Source organism: Aquarana catesbeiana, linkage group LG03 (assembly GCF_042186555.1).
Source record: "Aquarana catesbeiana isolate 2022-GZ linkage group LG03, ASM4218655v1, whole genome shotgun sequence".
Taxonomy (NCBI): Eukaryota; Metazoa; Chordata; class Amphibia; order Anura; family Ranidae; genus Aquarana; species Aquarana catesbeiana.
Genome location: NC_133326.1, coordinates 639773803 through 639791824, shown reverse-complemented (window position 1 = coordinate 639791824; position 18022 = coordinate 639773803).

Below are 18022 nucleotides of genomic sequence, written 5' to 3'. Positions count from 1 at the left end.
CAAATGTATCAAGCACATCACATAGTACACCGTCATCCAATCCACATTGCATCATGTGGTAGGAGAAGGTGAAGATCCAATACGCTAATGCATTTCGAGGACTAGCTTCTTCAGGGCTCTGAGGAAGAGGCTAGTCCTCGAAACATGTTAGCCTATTGGCTCTTCACCTTCTCCTACCACATGATCTTATGCAATGTGGATTAGATGACGGTGTACTATGTGATGTGCTTGATACATTTGTCATCTTGTGAGTATAATACTTACCACTTTTTATATTAATAAAGTGAAGGTTTTTTTGCTAGAAAATTACTTAGAACCCCCAAACATTATATATGGTTTTTCTTCTAACACCCTAGAGAATAAAATGGCGGTCGTTGCAATACTTTTTTTTGCACCGTATTTGCGCAGCGGTCTTAAAAGCGCACTTTTTTGGGAAAAAATTCACTTAAGACAACAGTAAAGTTAGCCCAATTTTTTTTTTTTTATATTGTGAAATATAATGTTACGCCAAGTAAATTGATACCCAACATGTCACGCTTGAAAACTGCGCCCGCTCGTGGAATGGCATCAAACTTTTACCCTCAAAAATCTCCATAGGCGACGTTTAAAAAATTCTACAGGTTGCATATTTTGTGGTACAGAGGAGATCTAGGGCTAGAATTATTGCTCTCGCTCTACCGGTCGCTGCGATACCTCACATGTGTGGTTTGACCACCGCTTTCATATGCGGGCGCTACTCGCGTATGCGTTCGCTTCTGCGCGTGAGCTCGTCGGGACGGGGGGGGTTTTAAAAAGTTTTTTTTTTTTTCTTTATTTATTTTACAATATTTTATTTATTTTTACACTGTTTTAAAAAAAAAAAATGGTGTCACTTTTATTCCTATTACAAGGAATGTAGATATCCCTTGTAATAGAAAAAAGCATGGCAGGACCTCTTAAATATGAGATCTGGGGTCAAAAAGACCTCAGATCTCATATTTACACTAAAATGCAATTAAAAAAAAAAAAAAAAAAAGTCATTTAAAAAAATGACATTTGAAAAAATGTGCCTTTAAGAGGCGTGGACGGAAGTGACGTTTTGACGTTGCTTCCACCCAGCAGTGTCATAGAGACAAGTGGGCGCCATCTTAGCCTCACTCGTCTCCAGACACAGGACGGAGACGGATGCGATCGCCTCCGCCGCTACCGATGGCTCTGGTAAGCGGCGGAGGGCACCGGATCGCGGCGGGAGGGGGGGCCCCCTCTCCTGCCACCGATAAAAGTGATCTCGCGGCGAATCTGCCGCAGAGAGCACTTTTATCTGAAAGCCGGCCGCCGCACGAAAACGGGGATACCGGGGTTATGGCAGCTAGCTGCTGCCATAACAACGATATCCGCCGCCAAAGTTTGGACGTACATCGTTGTGCGGCGGTCGGTAAGTGGTTAAGGATAAGGCTACTTTCACATTGGGGCTGCGTTAGCGCTAAAGTGCCGCTTGTTTTAGCGGCGCTTTAGCGCTGTTTAATCAGTGTTTTTGGGCCGCTAGTGGGGCGCTCTTAACCCCGATAGCGGCCGAAGATGGGGTTAAAAGCACCCGTGTTTGCGGCGCGTCCAAATGGCTTTTCAGGCGCTTCAGAATCACTGCCCATTCATTCCAGGGGCAGGGGCAGTTTGGGAGCGCTGTATATAATGCTCCAAAACCTCCCCAAAGATGCTGCTTGCAGGACTTTTTGTAACGTCCCACAAGCCCCAGTGTGTAAGCACTCCGGCTTTCACGTTCGGGCGCATGGGAGGCAGTTTACAGGCGATATTTCTAGAGCTAAAACGACTGAAAACTGCCTCCTGTGTGAAAGGGGTCTACAGCACTAAGTCTGGGCGCCCTCTCTGTCTTTTTATGGTCTCAGTTGTTCCAGACTCCCCCAGTCCTAAGAGGCAGCAAGACAAAGTGCATCTATACAAGCCAGGACGGATATATAGCCAACTTACATTGTGTGGGTTCACTCCCAAGCGCAGGAGGTTTTTGTGTGGATTTGCTTTTTGCTCCTTCAATGTGCACCTTACTGCGAAGGCAAGTTATACCCTGTCAGCAATGGTGTTACGTTCGCACTTATATTTTCTACTGTTTGGTCTAACCCCTCCTGGACCAAGTATGGTTTTATTGGTGTTACGGCTCCCCACTTCCGCCTGGTTTGCTTTAGTTCCCTTTTTCACCATTATTTCCTCGAATGGAGATCACTGCAAGCAGTAATCCCTACTCTGGGTAATTTTGTAGTGTCAGATAAGCACAACCTTCACAGCCTTCAGTCCCCGAGTGGATACGCAGACACAGTAATAAATACTACTAGATATGTAGATTGAAAGACCAATCCCTGCCGCTTTGGTTTTCACAAGCCGCTAGACACAGAAAAAAGGAGTTGTTGCTGTGTAATAAGTTAAAGGTATACAACTTTTATTTTTTGTTTAATTAGTTTTTATTGAAGAATAGTATGTATAATGCGCAATACAGAGAAGATTTAAACAAGTTGACGAGTGAACCTCGTAGTAACAGAACAGTCAGTTAACCATATATGCAGGAATAAACATCTATATACATATTCAAATACCATCTATGACATATATCGAGGCACTATGCGCTCAGTTCTTACCAGCTTGTCAAAATCGGCGACATACTCAGGGCATAGGCTCCAGTATCTTCCCTGTAAAAGCCCTTTACTTAGGCATAAAACCTTGAGAAGACAGAATGTAAGTAAAAGAGAAGAGTGAAAGTAGAGAACAAGAGACAAAGTGGGGAGGGAGGGGGAGTGTGTCCGCCTCGGTCCAATCCCTCTTATGCAATATAATTAGCCAACATCACATTACCTAGGTTGAGACATAATTTCCGCGTAAGCAGATGTGTATTTGAAGGCAAACCAGCAGGACCATATTTTCTTTGCTAGGTAAGATTTATTTCTAAGGGAGAGAGTCAAGTCTTCCATATAGTATATATGGTCTACTTTCACTAGCCATTGGCGTAGCGTAGGTATGGTCGGTTGCTTCCAATATTGGGAGATAAGTGCCTTTGCAGCGTTAAGGAGGTGTGGTGTTATAGATTTCTTATACGTTCCCACTGGTTTGCCTATACAATGTAGTAATACAATCCACGGATCATTGGGAATCTCATAACCTTGGATCTCCTTGGCCCAGTGTAGAATAGCTAGCCAATATGGGCGTATAAGTGGGCAAAACCACCAGATGTGAGCATGTGTTGCTCGTTCACCGCATCCCCTCCAGCACAGAGGTGATGCTTGTGGAAAGGTCTTGTGCAGCACCACAGGGGTGTGTAGTGCCATCTCGTCAACAATTTATAGTTCACCTCCGCGGTTTTGGAAGCCCCAGAGGAGGTATGAGCCATTATGAGGATGGTGGATCTTTGGGCTGCTGACAACTCTTTGCGGAGGTCTTGTTCCCAATTGCGTAAGAAAGTAGGGTCTCTTGTGGAGGTTAGCGTTTGCAATGCTTGTTAAAAGTGGGAGACAGGCTTCTCCACTGGTTGGTCCTCAGAAAAAGCGGCTTCTAAGAGTGTCAGATCCAAGATGGACCGTAACAGTTTTGGGAGAGAATGCACAAAAGCTGCTAGTTTGCGGTATCTCCACTGGTCCATGAGTGTCACCGTCGAGCTATGTATTATAGACAAAGGCACGATACCCAATGGAGTAGTTACTTGATGTAGTTGGGCCGTAGCCCCAAAATTCCAAACGTGAATCCTGGGGTCAATGTTACCCGGGGGAAAGTAGTTATGACCAATCAATGGAAAGAGAGGAGAGTTATATGTCCATTTATTCGTCTTGCACAGTGAGTCCCACACCATGAGGGTGGAGCATGTAAGCGGTAATGTGGTAGAGGACAAAGTTCTGTATTTCCTAGGGATCCAAATTCGTGTGAAAAGATCTGTGCCACTGAGCTCAGTTTCCAGGTGAACCCCAAGTTTAGAGTCTTTGTGATACTTCCAATCAGATATTCTATTCAACACAATTGCCAAGAAATATCTTTTAAAATCTGGTAGGGCTAAGCCCACTTCCCTTTTGAGTCTAATGAGGAGGGTCCTAGCAAGCCTGGCTCGTCTTCTGTTCCAGACATATTTACTGATTAATGATCTTATCAGTGTAAAGAAACCTGCAGGTATTCCATACGGAATCATTTGGAACATGAACAGCAACCTGGGTAGCACATTCATCTTCACAACTCCAATTCTCCCCAACCATGAGTGAGCAGTTTGGGTATACAACCTTTATAACCAAGTACACCGATAATTTAAATATTTTGTTATCTAGTGGTGAGTATATCCCAGATGTATGAATAATATGTTGGTTAAGCAATTTTCACCAGCAAGTGTACAGAAGTTCAGATTTTTGTTATAATGGGTATATAGAAGGAGACATGCAGGTATTCTCAGCAGATTATCAGCAGATTGTTAGCAGTTATGAGCGTAGCTATGTAGATCTTTTTTTATACGGCTGCTGAATAGTATAGATTTTGCACTCAGTTTATGCAGATATACAGATATGCAGATTATGATATAGTTATTGCAAGGGTTGCAACATAGGTATGCAGGTATCTATGCAATTTCAGTTCCAGGGATGTAGGTTAAAGGCTAATTTATGCTCAGTTTTTTACAGTCACAATCCTCTCATCCAGTCTCATTACAGATCGTTTTTTTTTTTTACTCACTCAATATTTTAATCCTCGATATACCTCAGTGGCTCTTGCTGCTGCTCTGTTCTGCTTTTTTCAGATGCAGGGATTGATGGACCTCTCGGGCGCCTGCTGCTCCGATGTCTCGGCCTTCCCCAAGGTTCTCCCAGGGGCCCCGACCTGGCAGCTGAGCGTGTCGGGTGGATCAGGTGACCAGATGACCAGCAACTCCCGAGAGTTACAGAAGGCGCCCACGTGACCTCCGATGCCTTCCGAGGAGCTTCCCGCACCCCGGGATATCACAGCCAAACCAAGCCGAGCCCGGGGCTGTCCACCACTTCTCGATCCCCTTCGCTCCTCTGCACTCCTCTCAGGACCCACAGCGTTGCGAGGCAAGACAGCCAGCCAGGAGGCAGTGACCGGGTCGGCGGTGAGAGTCCCTGTACCTTTAACACCTTCCCGCCCCGCCGTAAAATGAGGGCTGGACGGGATTTTCGCTGTCCTCAGTGGACGTCATATGATGTCCTCCCCAGAATGCACCTTGCGTGCCTCACATACCGCGCTGCAGCCGGACACAACGGATGACAGATCAGTGTACCGGCGTGCTGCTGGTGCCATGTGATTGCTGTGACCAATCACCGCAGACCAACATGACAATTGTACACAATGAATGGCTTCTATTCATGCCATTGATTGTGTACTATTGTGTTGCTCTCTGTGATTGGCCACAGTGATCACATGGCACAGACAGGTCCAATCACAGCCTATCTGTACCATGTGATTAGCAATAGTAAACATGGAATGAATAGATTTAATTCAGAAAAAATGGTTGCTTATACCAGTGAAATATAAGCAGAGTAGTACAGTGTTACTATATTGCTCTGGTCACAGTATGTAAAAAAAAATCATTAAAAAATGTAATAAAAAAGGAAAATGAATTTAGAAAACTGAAAATGGAAAACATATATATACTGCCACACCAGTTATATGAGGACACTGTACTGCACTGGTGACAGTATGTAAAAAAATAAATGGGGAACTGTTTTTTTTTCTTCATTTTCCAAAAAAATGCAACAAAGGATTACAACTTAAAAAAAACTGCTGTGCCTCTTACTAATTACATCAGACTGTCTACGTTCCAAAAAGGGGGCATTTGTACTGTCCTGTCATTTATGGGGCCTCCAAAAATGGGATTGACTGTCAGTACATCAGAATTGATCCATTTTCAGATAGATATCCCATAGCTTGTGGACTCTCTAACTTTCCTACGGACCAAATAATATACACTAATTTGGGTTATATTCATCAAAGAAATGTAGCAGAATACAGTTTGGCCTAAATGTATGAAGAATTATTTATTTGTTCCATTTTATAACAGAAACAAAGAAAAAAGTGTTTTTCATTTTTTTTCGGTCTTTATTTTGTTTATATAATAAAAATAAATTAAAAAAAACAGTGGTGATTAAATGCCACCAAAAGCTCTAGTTGTGTGAAAAAAAATATAAAAATTTCATCTGCGTACAGTGTTACATGATCACGCAATTGTCATTCAAAGTGTGACAGCGCTGAAAGCTGAAAATTGGCCTGGGCAGGAGGGGGGTGAAAGTGTCCGGTATTGAAGTGGTTAATGAAAAGAAAAGCGGTAAAATGGATCCCCTGCAGCTGGCAACAATAGACTGACCCCCTCCCCCTGAAACAATAGACCTCCAGCAACAATAGCCCCTCCCCCCATGCATTTAAAGCTAATTAAGATATAAGATAAAAAAATATATTCTATCTATCTATCTATCTATCTATCTATCTATCTATCTATCTATCTATCTATCTATCTATCTATCTATCTATTTACAGTATCTCACGAAAGTGAGTACACCCCTCGCATTTTTGTAAATATTTTATTCTATCTTTTCATGTGACATCACTTCTCTTTTTCTTAGAATCAAGGTATTGTGCTAGATGTGTTGTCACAAATTCCATCCCTGATACAATGGGACGTCCCGGGGGATTTTTGGGGTCTTTGTGGATTTTTGGTAACATATACAGTACCGGTGTAACCGGATATTCACATATCAAAAACTCCATAGTTTCATCATCAATGATTAGTTAAGGTTGTTTTTATCCTTTTTTGTACTTTAAAAACAGGACAGCAATCAAGTCTTTTATAAGTAAGAGTATCACTAAGATGTTTCATTACTTCATTTTCATACATGGATGTGTCCATTACCACAATAGCTCCCCCTTGTCAGTCGGCTTGATAGTGATATCATGCCGGACTGACAAGGAGTTTACGGGGTTACTATACATGCCAATCCTCATATGTAATTTATGCCATAAAGTGCCCGTGCGGTTTAGTTTATGTAGGGGAGACTACACAAAAAGTAAAAGATAGGATAGCGAGACACAAATACTCAATACGAGATAAACTAACCCAATTACCGCTGGCGAGACACTTTTTGGAATTTGGCCACAATGTATCACAATTAAAATATATGGTCCTAGAAGGTATTAGAAAAAAATAGGAGAGGGGGCAACCGTGAATTGATTCTAAGAAAAAGAGAAGTATACTGGATACATTTTTTGAATACGATTGCTCCATATGGCTTAAATGTTGATTTGGATCTTTATTTGTTTAATTGTTGGAATAAGCATTTAAAAGTAGCCAGATAAAATAACTTTATGATGGGGATATCTTTTTGTTTTTACTCATGAATGTACCATTTCCCTGCATTTTTATAGGTATTCCAAATATATTAAAATGCGAGTGAGGAGAATGAGAGATTTGACACCTGTTGCTTATCCTTGCTTTAATGGCATGTTATAGATAAATATATGCATATATAGATGTTAAATGGTATGTGATTTGAACAAAATTAGCCATATTGATTCCATATGTGAAGTACTTCACTAAACCTGTATTTAAATGAATGATTGGATTGAAACCCTCAGATGTGCTTCAATGGATCTTAGGAAGGGCGTAAGCTGACTAGCCCGAGACGTAATCCATCCATCCATCCATATCTGGATCTACTCATGTCTGAAACTGTGTAGGCATTTCTTGCCTGTAAATTATACTTGCTTTGTAAATCTCTCCTGAAGATATTGTGAAATAAAGCAAAGAAGTTTTTAAGTGCAGCAACCTCTTGGACTTTTTTTCTATATACAAGGTCGGTGGGAAGACCTGATTGCTGGCACTAAATTGTAAGCAGAGTGCGGTTCTCCTCTACAAGTGAATATATATATATATATATATATATATATATATATATAATATTTATAAGATATTAAATACAATATCATTCATTTTAGAGGAAATCATTATCGCCCTGAAGCAACTAATCAATTCCAAGCTACTCTTCTGTCACTCTGGTAAATATCTGTACCCATTGGTATGTTATGTTGTAAATGATCTAATGCATTTGGAGGTTATATACCCATTAAGTTGTATGTTATATTATACAACATGAATAAACAGTGTTTCCCAGTCACTTGACTTCCTTTTGTGCTGCTGTGTGCTTTATATAAAGTCCCACCATTCGCTCTCAATTTTAATCAATGATAGGGATGGAGGCAGTTACCCCTTTGGTTCCTGCCTCAGTTAAAGTCCCAAAATTCTTTTTCTTTTCTCATTATAAACATGATACAAATGTTATAAATGGGGTTGTAGTTCAGTGAGTAAAATAAGTATTTGATCCCCTACCAACCAACAATAATTCTGACTCCCACAGACTGACTACAGTAGGTGCTCATGTGGTACACAGATTAGTCCTGTCAATATAATAAGGTGCTCCTAACGACAACTCATTATGTGTACAAATGACACCTGTCCACAGAATCTCTTTCTTCCATTCAAACGTCACCATCACGGCCAAGACCAAAGAGCTGTCAAAGGACGTCAGGAATAAGATTGTAGACCTGCACAAGGCTGGAATGGGCTACAAGACCATCAGCAAGAAGCTTGGTGACAACTGTTGAAGCGATTATGGAAGAAATACAAAATAACCATCAATTGCTCAGTCTGAAGCTCCATGCAAGATTTTGCCTCATATGGTGAGGATGATCATGAGAAAAGTGAGGGACCCGCCGAGAACTACACGGGAGAAGTTTGTGCATGATTTCAAGGCAGTTGGTACCACAGTCACCAAACAAACCATTGGTAACACAATACGTAGCCGTGGATTGGAATCCTGCAGCACCCGCAAGGTCCCCCTCCTCAAGAAGGCACATGTACAGGCCCGCCTGAAGTTTGCCAATGAACATCTAAATGATTCAGAATAGGATTGGGAGATTGTGATACATCTCCTGTACTATGTCTGCAGTCTCTGACCATCTCCTGTAGTATGTCTGCAGTGTCTGGCCGTCTCCTATATCATGTCTGCAGTCTCTAACCGTCTCCTATATCATGTCTGCAGTCTCTGACCATCTTCTGTACTATGTCTGCAGTCTCTCACCATCTCCTGTACTATGTCTGCAGTCTCGGACCATCCCCTGTATCATGTCTGCAGTCTCTGACCATCTCCTGTATTATGTCTGCAGTCTCGGACCATCTCCTGTATCATGTCTGCAGTCTCGGACCATCTCCTATACTATGTCTGCAGTCTCTGACCATCTCCTGTACTATGTCTGCGGTCTCTGACCATCTCCTGTACTATGTCTGCGGTCTCTGACCATCTCCTGTACTATGCCTGCGGTCTCTGACCATCTCCTGTACTATGCCTGCAGTCTCTGACCATCTCCTGTACTATGCCTGCAGTCTCTGACCATCTCCTGTACTAAGTCTGCAGTCTCTAACCGTCTCTTATATCATGTCTGCAGTCTCTGACCATCTCCTGTACTATGTCGGCAGTCTCTGACCATCTCCTGTACTATGTCTGCAGTCTGTAACCATCTCCTATATCATGTTTGCAGTCTCTGACCCTCTCCTTTACCATGTCTGCAGACTCTAACCGTCTCCTATATCATGTCTGGAGTCTCTGACCATCTCCTGTACCATGTCTGCAGTCTCTGACCATCTCCTGTACTATGACTGTAGTCTATTACCGTCTCCTATATAATGTCTGGAGTCTCTGACCTTCTACTGTATCATGTCTGCAGTCTCTGACCATCTCCTGTACTATGTCTGCAGTCTCTGACCATCTCCTGTACTATGTCTGCGGTCTTTGACCATCTCCTGTATTATGACTGCAGTCTCTGATCATCTCCTGTATTATGTCTGCAGTCTCGGACCATCTCTCGTATTATGTCTGCAGTCTCGGACCATCTCCTATACTATGTCTGCAGTCTCTGACCATCTCCTGTACTATGTCTGCGGTCTCTGACCATCTCCTGTACTATGTCTGCAGTCTCTAACCATCTCCTATATCATGTCTGCAGTCTCTGACCGTCTCCTATATTATGTCTGCAGTCTCTGACTATCTCCTGTAATATATCTGCGGTCTTTGACCATCTCCTGTATTATGTCTGCAGTCTCTATCCGTCTCCTATATCATGTCTGCAGTCTCTGATCATCTCCTGTACTATGTCAGTAGTCTCTTACCATCTCCTGTACTATGTCTGTAGTCTCTGATCATCTCCTGTACTTTGTCTGCAGTCTCTGACCATCTCCTGTACTGTACTATGTCTGCAGTCTCTAACCGTCTCCTATATCATGTCTGCAGTCTCTGATCATCTCCTGTACTATGTCAGTAGTCTCTTACCATCTTCTGTACTACGTCTGCGGTCTCTGACCATCTCCTGTACTATGTCTGCAGTCTCTGACCATCTCCTGTTCTATGTCTGCAGTCTCTGACCATCTCCTGTACTATGTCTGCAGTCTCTAACCGTCTCCTATATCATGTCTGCAGTCTCTGACTGTCTCTCATATCATGTCTGCAGTCTCTGACCATCTCCTGTAATATATCTGCGGTCTTTGACCATCTCCTGTATTATGTCTGCAGTCTCTGATCGTCTCCTGTATTATGTGTGCAGTCTCTGACCATCTCCTGTACTATGTCTGTAGACTCTGACCATCTTCTGTATTATGACTGCATGTCTCTGACCATCTCCTGTACTATGTCTGCAGTCTCGGACCATCTCCTTTATCATGTCTGCAGTCTCTGACCATCTCCTGTACTATGTCTGCAGTCTCTGATCATCTCCTGTACTATGTCTGCAGTCTCTAACCATCAGCGGTACCATGTCTGTAGTCTATAACCGTCTCCTATATCATGTCTGCAGTCTCTGACCATCTCCTGTACTATGTCTGCAGTCTCTGACCATCTCCTGTACTATGTCTGCAGTCTCTAACCATCTCCTGTACTATGTCTGTAGTCTCTGACCAGCTCCTGTAGCATGACTGCAGTCTCTGACCATCTTCTGTGCCATGTCTGCAGTCTCTGACCATCTCCTGTACTATGTCTGCAGTCTCTGACCATCTGCTGTACTATGTCTGCAGTCTCTGACCATCTCCTGTACTGTGTCTGCAGTTTCTGACCATCTCCTGTACTGTGTCTGCAGTCTCTGACCATCTCCTGTACTATGTCTGCAGTCTCTGACCATCTCCTGTACTATGTCTGCAGTCTCTGGCCATCTCTTGTATTATGACTGTAGTCTCTGACCATCTCCTGTACCATGTCTGCAGTCTCTAACCGTCTCCTATATCATGTCTGCAGTCTCTGACCATCTCCTGTACTATGTCTGCAGTCTCTGACCATCTTCTGTACTATGTCTGCGGTCTCTGACCATCTCCTGTACTATGTCTGCAGTCTCTGACCATCTCCTGTACTATGTCTGCAGTCTCTGACCATCTCCTGTGCTATGTCTGCAGTCTCTAACTGTCTCCTATATCATGTCTGCAGTCTCTGACCGTCTCCTATATCATGTCTGCAGTCTCTGATTATCTCCTGTAATATATCTGCGGTCTTTGACCATCTCCTGTATTATGTCTGCAGTCTCTGATCATCTCCTGTACCATGTGTGCAGTCTCTAACCGTCTCCTATATCATGTCTGCAGTCTCTGACCATCTCCTGTACTATGTCTGCAGTCTCTAACCGTCTCCTATATCATGTCTGCAGTCTCTGATCATCTCTTGTACTATGTCAGTAGTCTCTGACCATCTCCTGTACTATGTCTGCAGTCTCTGACCATCTCTTGTATTATGTCTGCAGTCTCTGACCATCTCCTGTACTATGTCTGCAGTCTCTAACCGTCTCCTATATCATGTCTGCAGTCACTGACCATCTCCTGTACTATGTCTGCAGTCTCTGTCCATCTCCTGTACTTTGTCTGCAGTCTCTGACCATCTCCTGTACTATGTCTGCAGTCTCTAACCGTCTCCTATATCATGTCTGCAGTCTCTGACCATCTCCTGTACTATGTCTGCAGTCTCTGACCATCTCCTGTACTATGTCTGCAGTCTCTGGCATATCTCTTGTATCATGTCTGCAGTCTCTGACCATCTCCTGTACTATGTCTGCAGTCTCTGACCATCTTCTGTACTATGTCTGCGGTCTCTGACCATCTCCTGTACTATGTCTGCAGTCTCTGACCATCTTCTGTACTATGTCTGCAGTCTCTGACCATCTCCTGTACTATGTCTGCAGTCTCTGACCATCTCCTGTACTATGTCTGCAGTCTCTGACCATCTCCTGTGCTATGTCTGCAGTCTCTGACCATCTCCTGTACTATGTCTGCAGTCTCTGATCGTCTCCCGTACTATGTCTGCAGTCTCTGATCATCTCCTGTACTATGTCTGCAGTCTCTAACCATCAGCGGTACCATGTCTGTAGTCTATAACCGTCTCCTATATCATGTCTGCAGTCTCTGACCATCTCCTGTACTATGTCTGCAGTCTCTGACCATCTCCTGTACTATGTCTGCAGTCTCTAACCATCTCCTGTACTATGTCTGTAGTCTCTGACCAGCTCCTGTAGCATGACTGCAGTCTCTGACCATCTTCTGTGCCATGTCTGCAGTCTCTGACCATCTCCTGTACTATGTCTGCAGTCTCTGACCATCTTCTGTACTATGTCTGCGGTCTCTGACCATCTCCTGTGCTATGTGTGCAGTCTCTGACCATCTCCTGTACTATGTCTGCAGTCTCTGACCATCTCTTGTATTATGTCTGCAGTCTCTGACCATCTCCTGTACTATGTCTGCAGTCTCTAACCGTCTCCTATATCATGTCTGCAGTCTCTGATCATCTCCTGTACAATGTCTGCAGTCTCTGACCATCTCTTTTATTATGTCTGCAGTCTCTGACCATCTCTTTTATTATGTCTGCAGTCTCTGACCATCTCCTGTATTATGTCTGCAGTCTCTAACCGTCTCCTATATCATGTCTGCAGTCTCTGACCATCTCCTGTACTATGTCTGCAGTCTCTGACCATCTCCTGTACTATGTCTGCAGTCTCTGACCATCTCCTGTACTATGTCTGCAGTCTCCGGCATATCTCTTGTATCATGTCTGCAGTCTCTGACCATCTCCTGTACCATGTCTGCAGTTTCTGACCATCTCCTGTACCATGTCTGCAGTCTCTGACCATCTCCTGTACCATGTCTTCAGTCTCTGACCATCTCCTGTAACATGTCTGCAGTCTCTGATCATCTCCTGTATTATGTCTGCAGTCTCTGATCATCTACTGTACTATGTCTGCAGTCTCCGGCATATCTCTTGTATCATGTCTGCAGTCTCTGACCATCTCCTGTACCATGTCTGTAGTCTCTGACCATCTCCTGTACCATGTCTGCAGTCTCTGACCATCTCCTGTACCATGTCTGCAGTCTCTGGCCATCTCCTGTACCATGTCTGCAGTCTCTGACCATCTCCTGTACCATGTCTGCAGTCTCTGATCATCTCCTGTATTATGTCTGCAGTCCCTGACCATCTCCTGTACTATGTCTGCAGTCTCTAACCGTTTCCTATATCATGTCTGCAGTCTCTGTCCGTCTCCTATATCATGTCTGCAGTCTCTGACCATCTCCTGTAATATATCTGCGGTCTTTGACCATCTCCTGTATTATGTCTGCAGTCTCTGATCATCTCCTGTACTATGTGTGCAGTCTCTGACCATCTCCTGTACTATGTCTGTAGACTCTGACCATCTCTTGTATTATGACTGCATGTCTCTGACCATCTCCTGTATTATGTCTGCAGTCTCTGACCATCTACTGTACCATGTCTGTAGTCTCTGACCATCTCCTGTACCATGTCTGCAGTCTCTGACCATCTCCTGTACTATGTCTGCAGTCTCCGGCATATCTCTTGTATCATGTCTGCAGTCTCTGACCATCTCCTGTACCATGTCTGTAGTCTCTGACCATCTCCTGTACCATGTCTGCAGTCTCTGACCATCTCCTGTACTATGTCTGCAGTCTCTGACCAGCTCCTTTACCATGTCTGCAGTCTCTGACCTATTCTGTACCATGTCTGCAGTCTCTAACCATCTCCTGTAACATGTCTGCAGTCTCTGACCATCTGCTATATCATGTCTGCAGTCTCTGACCGTCTCCTATATTATGTCTGCAGTCTCTGACCATCTCCTGTAATATATCTGCGGTCTTTGACCATCTCCTGTACTTTGTCTGCAGTCTCTGACCATCTCCTGTACTATGTCTGCAGTCTCTGACCATCTCCTGTACTATGTCTGCAGTCTCGGACCATCTCCTGTACTATGTCTGCAGTCTCTGACCATCTCCTGTACTATGTCTGCAGTCTCTGACCATCTCCTGTACTATGTCTGCAGTCTCTGATCGTCTCCTGTACTATGTGTGCAGTCTCTGACCATCTCCTGTACTATGTCTGTAGACTCTGACCATCTCCTGTACTATGTCTGCAGTCTCTGACCAGCTCCTTTACCATGTCTGCAGTCTCTGACCTATTCTGTACCATGTCTGCAGTCTCTGACCATCTCCTGTAACATGTCTGCAGTCTCTGACCATCTCCTGTACTATGTCTGCAGTCTCTGACCATCTCTTGTATTATGTCTGCAGTCTCTGACCATCTCCTGTACTATGTCTGCAGTCTCTAACCGTCTCCTATATCATGTCTGCAGTCTCTGATCATCTCCTGTACAATGTCTGTAGTCTCCGACCATCTCCTGTACTATGTCTGCAGTCTCTGACCATCTCCTGTACTATGTCTGCAGTCTCTGACCATCGCTTGTATTATGTCTGCAGTCTCTGACCATCTCTTGTATTATGTCTGCAGTCTCTGACCATCTCCTGTATTATGTCTGCAGTCTCTAACCGTCTCCTATATCATGTCTGCAGTCTCTGACCATCTCCTGTACTATGTCTGCAGTCTCTGACCATCTCCTGTACTATGTCTGCAGTCTCCGGCATATCTCTTGTATCATGTCTGCAGTCTCTGACCATCTCCTGTACCATGTCTGCAGTCTCTGACCATCTCCTGTACCATGTCTGCAGTCTCTGACCATCTCCTGTACCATGTCTGCAGTCTCTGACCATCTCCTGTACCATGTCTGCAGTCTCTGATCATCTCCTCTATTATGTCTGCAGTCTCTGACCATCTCCTGTACTATGTCTGCAGTCTCTAACCGTTTCCTATATCATGTCTGCAGTCTCTGTCCGTCTCCTATATCATGTCTGCAGTCTCTGACCATCTCCTGTAATATATCTGCGGTCTTTGACCATCTCCTGTATTATGTCTGCAGTCTCTGATCATCTCCTGTACTATGTGTGCAGTCTCTGACCATCTCCTGTACTATGTCTGTAGACTCTGACCATCTCTTGTATTATGACTGCATGTCTCTGACCATCTCCTGTACTATGTCTGCAGTCTCTGACCATCTCCTGTACTATGTCTGCAGTCTCTGACCAGCTCCTTTACCATGTCTGCAGTCTCTGACCTATTCTGTACCATGTCTGCAGTCTCTGACCATCTCCTGTAACATGTCTGCAGTCTCTGACCATCTCCTGTACTATGTCTGCAGTCTCTGACCATCTCTTGTATTATGTCTGCAGTCTCTGACCATCTCCTGTATTATGTCTGCAGTCTCTAACCGTCTCCTATATCATGTCTGCAGTCTCTGACCATCTCCTGTAATATGTCTGCAGTCTCTGACCATCTCCTGTACTATGTCTGCAGTCTCTGACCAGCTCCTGTACTATGTCTGCAGTCTCTGGCATATCTCTTGTATCATGTCTGCAGTCTCTGACCATCTCCTGTACCATGTCTGCAGTCTCTGACCATCTCCTGTACCATGTCTGCAGTCTCTGACCATCTCCTGTACTATGTCTGCAGTCTCTGACCATCTCCTGTACCATGTCTGCAGTCTCTGATCATCTCCTGTATTATGTCTGCAGTCTCTGACCATCTACTGTACTATGTCTGCAGTCTCCGGCGTATCTCTTGTATCATGTCTGCAGTCTCTGACCATCTCCTGTACCATGTCTGCAGTCTCTGATCATCTCCTGTATTATGTCTGCAGTCTCTGACCATCTCCTGTACTATGTCTGCAGTCTCTGACCATCTCCTGTATCATGTCTGTAGTATTTCTGGGGGCTCTTTCTAACAGACTCTCTAACAGAAGCGCTCTCTGTCTCCATCAGAGAGGCCCCCCTCCAGGTCCCAATAAAGTACTCTTGCTTCTCTTCCTGTATTTTGTTTATTGTACCTGTAAGGATCCCAGGGTAATGAAGACTTCATGGTGGAGCATCTCTGTGGTTGAGTCGTTGCCATAGACATTTTTGTAAAGGGGAGGGGTTACTAAAATGACCACGCCCATGTGGGGGTGCCAGAAATATTTTGGCACCCAGGTGCCTGTGACCCTAGGATCGGCCCTGCATACAGCCACATGTATGGAAAGGGTTAAGTCTTCTTATCTTTGGGATACTCTCTAGCATAACCTTTACTGACACTGTCCACTGACTCTTCTAACTGAAGGGGTGGCCCTCACTTGACAGGCCCCCAAAGGCACAGATCTGTACACACAGTAGGCAGAATCAGATCCTTCCTGGTGTCTCCCTTCTAGTCAGCTTTGCAGGACCTCTGGGTTCAGCTTCTCTCTGGCACTCCAGGCCCCTGGGTCAACCACCCCAACCACATGGCCTCCACGGAGGAAAGGGCAGCCGCCCCCTCCCTCTAGGGCTCTGTTCCCCGGCTCAGCTCACTCTGTGCACATGTACTCTAGCCTTATATAGAGTATCCCACAATGCAATCAGCACTTTCCTTTTGCCAATTGCCAGGGCTGTATCAAAGCCTGTACACTCACTTGGCAGGTCCACTCTCACATTCCAATATGCCTCCCTACTGAACCAGTAGGTGACAGTCAAAACAAGCTGAGCTGCACCTGATTACAATGAGCATACCTAACCTATTGATCCTGCTCCCTGGTAGGCAGAGAGCACACTAAAGCCCCATACACACTATCAGATTTTCGGCTGATTTTTTCCTTCAGATTTACCAAAACCATATAATATGAGGTCAAACCTTAGGAGTTTCAATTTGTATGCAATCAGGCAGGCCCTTGCACTACATGGTTTTGGTAAATTTGAAGACAAAAATCAGCATAAAATCTGATTGTTGTGTATGGGGCTTGAGTTTTACCTGACTATCTTCCTGGTAGGCAGAAAGACCAAAAACTATACTATCTTCCTGGTAGGCATAAAGACCAAAAACTATACTCTCTAACTATACCCTACCTACGAGGGTCGTACATCAGTCTTTTGACCAAAATGCCATTTCAGTTTTAGTCCTATTTTAGTCATCTCAATTGAATTTGTTTTAGTATACTAAAATAGTATTAATTTAATCAACGAAAATAATTTAGTCAACAAAATTAACACTGTTGGGGAGGGACCCCCACGCCTTTTTTTTCACTTTTTTATTGCCAGCAATATTTTTTTTTATATTCAGCTGTCAGCGGGGAAGCCCATTGACAGCTGATGACTCATCGGTTGTTAAGGACGCTGTGGCCAGCTTCCCGGCCTGCTCCTTAACAACCAGCTATTCACTGTGCCCTGATTGGGCAAAACGCGCAGTGCATTGCAGGGTGTTCGACGGGTTTTCCACCCTGCAAATTCAGGTGTTCGCCGCCGAAAGGGCAAATAGGCGATGTTCAGGCCGAACTTTTGCTCAGCCTGAACCATTCGCCTAACTCTACTCATCATCATCCTACCACTAATTTACTGTCTGAAGAGCAGGCAGGTGATGCAGGATGCTGTAAGATGAGGTGTAAGAGGTGTCATTGTCATGACTATACAGTATGGCAGTGTTGTGTAAATCACAAGACTAGCTGAACAGAATTACAAATTCTTGTCTTTTTCTCTTTGTATATATTTACACACACTGTGGTGGTGGTGATTTACTAAAACTGGAGAGTGCAAAATCTGGCGCAGCTCTGCATAGGAACCAATCAGCTTCCATTTTTTTTT